This window comes from Lactuca sativa, chromosome 4, assembly GCF_002870075.4.
Source record: "Lactuca sativa cultivar Salinas chromosome 4, Lsat_Salinas_v11, whole genome shotgun sequence".
Taxonomy (NCBI): Eukaryota; Viridiplantae; Streptophyta; class Magnoliopsida; order Asterales; family Asteraceae; genus Lactuca; species Lactuca sativa.
Genome location: NC_056626.2, coordinates 158107409 through 158115094, shown reverse-complemented (window position 1 = coordinate 158115094; position 7686 = coordinate 158107409). Strand labels below are relative to the sequence as shown.

The 7686-nt window shown below is 35.9% G+C and overlaps 1 non-coding gene across 1 annotated transcript; it reads right to left on the bottom strand.

Moving 5' to 3' along the window:
• Positions 1-1659: 1659 nt before the first annotated feature.
• Positions 1660-1765, bottom strand: LOC111906907 (small nucleolar RNA R71). The gene has a single exon (XR_002855378.1). It is a non-coding gene; the product is annotated as a small nucleolar RNA R71 (small nucleolar RNA).
• Between the last annotated feature and the right edge of the window lie 5921 nt (positions 1766-7686).

Here is a 7686-nt window from a genome sequence, read left to right as displayed (position 1 = left end):
AACTTTAATTTACAGTAGATGATGTTCCATATTATGTGTTGATTGAGTGTATTTGGATTATCGCTTTATTTATTTTTCTTGCTTGTTATAAGAAACTTTTATATTAATGACAACTTCTTTTCTATTTATTTTTGAGTTTAAATGAGATTTGATGAATTATGTTTCTGAGTTGGCTTGAATCTTATGATTTTGTGAGTACCAATGTTATATAACTAGTGTTTTGACCAAAAACCTAGGGTTAAATAGAAAAGTTTGTTAAATTGATATGAGAGATAATATATGAAGAACAATCATGTATTTAATTAATATTTTTAAACCATTTATATCAACCAAAATTACAAGTTCTCCGTAATTCGAACTTCACACTAGTTTACTTCTTTATTTTTCCACTTGATCACTAAATGAATGAAGTTATTTTGCTAAACGATTAGTCTCTTGATCATAATTCTAATCAATCTAGGAATTGGTAAACTACTACACTGTAATCCATTGTACTCTCCATGAAATCAACCATAGGAGTAAGTGATTCGTATCTAGATGAAAGTATCTTTAGTGTCTAGTTTTAAAAACCATTTTCTTGTTTCTTTCTCTAGTTCAAAGTTCTTATTTGTTAATTGCTTTTAAGCTTCTTCTAGAGTTGCAAAACTAGAAAAACCACCCCTTTTATTAGCTTAATTTACTTAGATAACTTTAGTAGGTAATTTTAGTTTTTATTTCTATTCCCTGTGTTCGATACCTGACTTACCTAAACTATAGTATTAATCGATTAGGTACACTGCCTATTTCATATTACTTAGTCTAGATTAATCGGTTTTAAATCTAGTACTTAAATGTGTATCATGTTTTTGGCACCGTTGTCGGGGAACGGCTAGATTTTAGTTAATTTTATATGTTATTTGTTCTTGATCCTTTATGTGGAATTTATTTCATATAAAGTTATATTTATGTTGTTTTTTATTTTTCCTATTTTTAATTTTCTATCTCTAAAGTGACCACGTCATGGTAATTCTTGCCCATGTCGCGACCATCATTCAGACGATTTAGATTTTTATTGTTTTTGATCTTTTTATGTGTAGCTTTTAGATTTGTTGTAGTTAGTTTATGACCGGAGCATCTTCATCTACTATAGTACATGGTTTGAAAGATCTCGATTCTATTTTTAGCAAAAGCAACAAGGAAAAGGGAAAAGAAAAACACAAGCCAAAGGAACAAGCAACACCGAAAAAGTAGAGAGCGAATACATGATCGATACATAATAAAAAAAGAATGCAAACTAGAAGACAAGATGGCTGGCATAGTGGACATGACCGTGGAAGAGTATAAGAAACGAATATGTCATAATGAACCATGTCTTGTGCATCCCAAAATTCCAAATGCCACCAACTTCAAGCTAAAGGGGAACATACTTGTTATGTTGAAAGATATCCCATTCAACAGGAAAGACCATGAGGATGCCTACAAGCGTATTGAACAAGTGAATGTTATCGTGAACTACTTTAATGTTCCCAATATCACATGAGAAACGATGTTGTTACAAATGCTTCCGATAACTTTTAGAGGGGCGGCAAAAGATTGGCTCAAAGAACTTATGTCTGACGCGATCACAACACGGGCATAACTTCATGAAGTGTTCATCCAAAAATTCAGCCCACCATTAAAAGTTGCAAAAAAAACATTTCTAACTTCAAACAAAAAGGTGGAGAATCTTTGTATGAAGCATAGGAAATGTACAAGGGTTGCTTACAAACTGCCTACAACACGACCTCAATGTGGAACAAGAGGTCTCAATCTTCTATGAAGGGGTAAACATGGCCACTGGACAACTCCTTGTCTCTCAAGGACCACTAACAATGAAGGCTCTAGCAATAATCAAGGAGCTAATGGAGGATACAAAGATGGGAATAAAGCTTCTGCAGATTTGGCAGCGGTAATGGCAAAGCTAGAGTTAATGTAATGGAGAATGAAAAAGATGGATCAATCCATCCATGAAATTTGAGTTGGTTGTGATAATTGTGGCGGTCCACACTTAACCAAGGAATGTGACCTCGACGAGAATGAAAATCAGAAGGTTCAAGATCACTATTCGAGTGGGGATAGGTACGATGAAGATTGGGAAAAACCAAAGAAGGAGTGGCTTCCATATGATGCGTATAAGAAGGAAAAAGAGGAAAAGTATAGGCAAAAAGGTCGCGGATTTTATCAAAAAGAGCAACTGGCTCCCGAAAAGAAGAATGAATTTGAATCAATTCAAGCCCGATTCATAACGGCACCTAAGAAAAGGCATGATGAAACTAATGTCATCCTTTGAAATCAACAAGCCTCGATTCGTAATAAATTCACAGATAAATATGGAGATTGCTCTGGCATTATGATGTGGGGATACGATGCTCAAAAGAAAATGTGGGTTGTGATGCGGAAAAGTGGATGAATTGAATATTATGAGATGGAAGTCAACTTCTTTTCCTGGACAAAATTTGATCTTTCTGAACTCATCCACACACCTTTCTGTTGGATTAATGTCTAAGTCCATAACTATATTTGGTATGTACTTGACCCGACCCGACATAGTCCATTTGGGTTGCACTTCACCGACACAATTTATATGGATAGTCTTTTGAGAATAGTATATTTATGATTAATATTAATATATTGTAAGTTCTAATATATTAATATGGAATCATATTATTTAATTAGTATTGACCAAGAATTAATTTAGAATTAATTAAGTGATCAAAAGTAACTAATTAAATATGGACTCTTATATATATGGAATGGGCCAAGTTCATTTAGGTTGGGCTAAGCTTTTATGGATAGTCCATGGAGCTTTTAACCCATGGATCCTATGTAAATGAAAGGTCATGGGTATTAGGGTTTACATGGATGTAACCCTAATCCTCCATAATGTATAAAGGGGTCCTTGGCTCACAAAATTGGCACAAGTGTGTGAAAATAAGAGTGGGCCAATTTTAGTGTGCGTACATATTCTCTCAAGTTCTTCCAAGGTGTTTTGGTGATTTGTGATTCCATTTGAGGCTTCCACACTATTGGGGCTAAGCTCTTAAAGCTTGAAGACATGAAGCTACATCAAAAGGTATGTCATCTAACTAGAACTTTGTAGTATAGGTGCTTCATAATATGCTAGTTAGGATGAAACCTTGGAATAGTTAATATTTGAATGTATAATAGAGAAAACATAGATCCAAGGTTTATAGGGTTACATGTACACCATAGGAGTGTTAGAATGCTCAAAACCCAACACTTTCCATAATCCAACCAATGAACCCATGGCCTGGTCTTTTAAGAGTTTTCTTGAGGATAAATCTGAAAATAACTTTGAAGGCTTGAAGACTGCCTCATCGTTTACCAAAAAGGCCAAGGATGTCATTGATCCACGAACTAACAAAACCATGGTGGATGTCATGTGGCCGCCTACAAAGAAAGTTAAAAGGATTCTGCTACCCAAACGTTTACCATAAGGCACTTTGGATTCAATTCAACTCTAGGTGTATGATATGGCTACTGTGTCAGTGGTGATCAAGCTGAAGAAAAACCAGTAGCCTATTGTTGATCCCAAATACTTGTTGAAGTTTTGTGAACGTGATATCCAAACTTTTTCAAACTTTCAGATAATTTTCGAGAAAGAATTGTTTGAAGCTGATGCAAAAGCCTTCACTGGAATGGTAGCTACCATAATTGACAAGAAGATGTGGGTTGGGGTATTTGATCAGGCGGACGTACATCTTGTGGAAAAGCCTTGAAGAGAACTAAAAGCAATAAACCAAGTGGGAGATTCTTGGGCTATATTTTGTGGTTTATGTTTTGTTTTGTATGTTTTATATGGTTCTCAATCATAGGCTTAGTGTTTTTGGCGGGCTTGTTATATTTGGGCTTTAGGTTAATTGGTGTAGTATAAATATGGTCTGTGTATAGCTATTCTAGGTTAATGCGACTTTGGCAGTTGGAGTCAATTCACGGTTGAAGATTAATTGAATGTACCTGACAATTGATCAATAGAATTATGTGCATTCATTGAAGTGTGTTCCTTGATTCATCTAATTGTTTGTTTGTTTCACATAGTTGCTTGATTAAGATTCTGCATTAACTCAAACAATTGCATTCATACATTGAGAAGATTCGAGTTTTGGGACTTACACTAAGAAGACATAGCAACATCTTTTAACTTTTCCTCTATGGTATTGTTTAACAACTTAGAAGGCTCTTCGGTATGCTTTATGTCTTAACAACTTGATTTATTTTTAGGACCCTTCATTACATACAGGTTCTAAAGCTACTTACTCCAGTGCTCAATTTTCCTGCTTTGATCAGGAATATGACATGTACAGTGGTTTGATCATGGTCAAGAAGGGAAAAGATGCCTCCTATCTTCCTTTGAAGTGGGCTTATATTTATCTCACTGTTAAGACCCCAGGTTCCTGGAAGACAAAAACTATTCAGGTCATAGATCTGAGCCTAGAAAACCATGGAGCTAAGGGAGCACTCATGAAGCTGCTCTCTTTTTCTCAAGTAGTAAGTATTTCTTGAAATCTAGTGTTTTATTTTTTGGTTTTGTTTTTATTAATGTCGTTCTAGTTTTAGGACTTTGATCACATTTCTCGGTCCACTATTGACTTGAAGTTTAAGTCTGAGAAGGCTGACCTAGCCTTAAAGGAGCAGGAGAGTGTGTGGAAGGCCACCAATAAGGATCTCTTAATGATGGTGGAGCTGTTGAGAAAAGAGAAGGCTGAGAAAGTGGAGGAGCATGTTGTGGTTATTACGGAGGTTATTGCTAAGGTGAAGGGTAGTTTTCTTGTGGCTGTTTGGGAAGCTAAGATCAAACTTCCAGACGATGTGGCTAATGCGGGATTTTGGAATATTGTTGGCTGATGTGAAGCCCTAGCCAAATTAACTGGTGATAATGTTAACACTAGTCAGGATCCTATAGAATTGCTGAATCTGGGAGGATATGAGGAAGAAGCAGAGAATGTTCCAGGTAATGGTAATCAGAGTGTAGTTTAGATTTGGTTTGAAAAACATTGTAACTATTTCTCAGGGTTGTAAGACAATTTTTACTCTCTTTTTTTATGGGGTTGGTGGGCAACCCCCTTTATTTCATGCCATGGTTGTTTATATCTTCTTACATGGTTGACATGACTCATGTGGTTGTAGTAGTAGGTCTTTTGAGGATCCCTAAATGATTAGGATCCTTATGATTTCAGATTTTAGTAGAACTATTGGGATTTTAATAATCTGAGATGGTTAGTCGTCTGCTTAGGATTTTAAATTAATTAGGATTCTTACAGAGACAGACATGTAGTTATAGTGTAGGAAAAGAATTTTCAAGAAACAAGGATAGATAGAACCTGATGATCCTTATGTTTAGTTTTGACCTTTTGTAGTCTTTCGACTTAGGAGAAATTTTGTGTTGCAAGTCCTTTAGTTCCTTATGATCTTGGAGCTCATATAGGGTAAGATCACTCTCAAGATAATTCAACTTAGTAATTTGCTAGGGAAAATACTTGTTAAGCTTTCCCTAGGAAATATCCAACTTTAAGATATAGTGGGGACAAATCCCAATTTAGAAATTACGCGGAAGATCCCAGCTTCAAAAATTCACTAGGAAAGATCCCAATCTTAAAAAATAACCGGTGGAAGATCCTAACTTAAGATATTCACTGGGAAAGATCCCAATCTTAGAAAATAATTGGGGAAGATCCTAACTTAAGATATTCATTGAGGAATATCCCAACTTAAGATAACATGACAATGTTATAAACTGTAAATTAAACGTTAGGATCTTAACATATGTTCAGAAATAAGAGGGTTGCCAAGTCACTATAGTGTGAAATTATCCCCTTAATCACAACCTATAGTAAGATATCGTGCGTCCAAGTGAGGTGTAGAAACGTAAACTCATGAGAAAGTGGTTATTAACTCTTTAAACATTAAAAAGGATTAAGTACCATTAGTTGGAGGAGATATGACCAGTCTCTGTTCGTAGCGGGTAGGATCCTTGAATTTCTACAAATTGTAAACATTAACTTAGGGTGGGGATTATCCTAGCTAATGCCCCTCCGACGCTTTAGTTAATAATGGTACTTTTTAGAAAAATAAATAAATGAATTTAGACAAAAGTAAAGGGTAAAGAATGTGCACCTTGAATCTTTTTGGAAAACGAAAGATTTAACTTACATGAAATATGCTTTTAAGTGTACGACATTCCATGCCCATGGCAAGATGACTCCTTCTAGGGTAGCCAACCAATATGCCCCTTTCCTGATTCCCATTTGGGTGCCTACTTTCCTGTACTAGGATCCTTCGTATTTTGGAATGCTTTCCTAAGGACCAAGTCACCGACCTGGAATGTTCTGACTTTGATGTTTTTGTTGTATGCTCTGGTGATCCTTTTTTGATGAGAAACATTGCAGATCCAGACCAGATTCCTAAGTTCATCGATAGTGTTAAGATCCTGGGTTAAGATCTCATTGTTATTCTCTTAATTTTGGAATTGGTATCTTTTCATTAGGATTACTATTTCAGTTCGGACCATGGCCTCTGTTCCACACACCAAGGAACATAGGGTTTGACCTATGGCCATTTTTGATGTAATCATATCCGCTAATAGGGCAAAACGAAGTTCTTCAGCCCATCTTCCTTTCTTATGATCTGGCCTTTTCTTCAAGTTATTGAATATGATCTTGTTGCTAGATTCTGCTTAATCATTAGGTTGAGGGTGAGCAAGAGTGGATGTTATCATTTTAATTCACCAACTCGTGCAAAACTCTCTTGTTTTCTGATTACGAATTGGGATTCGTTATCACATAAGATTTTGGCCAGGATCCCAACCCTGGTTAGGATATCGCATTTGGAGAATGTGACTACTTCCTTGTCTCTTACACGAACAAAAATTTAACCTCTATCCATTTTGAGAAATAGTTTGCCATTACTAGCATGAAGACATTTCCACCAGGAGCCTTTGATAATTTTCCTACTATATCAATTCCCCATTTCATGAATGGCCAGGAGGAGATGATAGGGTGTATATGTTCTGTCGGTTGATGAAGGATGTTTCTATGCATTTGACAACCATCACATTTTTGTACATGTAACATGGAATCTTTTATCATTGTTGGCCATAATCTCCTCCATGTGTGTCTTTTAGAACTTTTGTAGCTTCATGATCTTCCAAACATCTTAGGTATGGTCTTGTCATGGACTTCTTGTATAACTTCCGTTGGATTATCACAAAGTGTGAGACCCTCATCTTGAATGATTTTTCGATTCTTTCATCTTTTGGGATCATGCCATTTTGAAGGTAATCTATAATGGGTTTGATCTAGACCTCGTAGGATCCAATTATTTGAATTAGTATCCTGAAGGTTAGGATCCGGATGAGGGTGTTAAGGAGTAGGATCCCTAATTGCTGCAATGTTGCCATCTGGTCATCGGGAACTTCTGTTCTCTTGGTGGGATACTCAATCGTTGGGATCATCACATGGATTATCGGGATCCTAGTCTCTGGTGGGATCATAAGGGAAAATCCTAGATTAGTTAATGCATCTGCTTCAACATTATCTTTGCTGTAAACTTTGTTTAGGCTAAAAGCTTTAAATTCGGAGGCTGATTTTTTAAAAATTTTAAGGTATGATGCTAGCATTTCGTCTTTAACTGCATAGGATCCATTAAAGG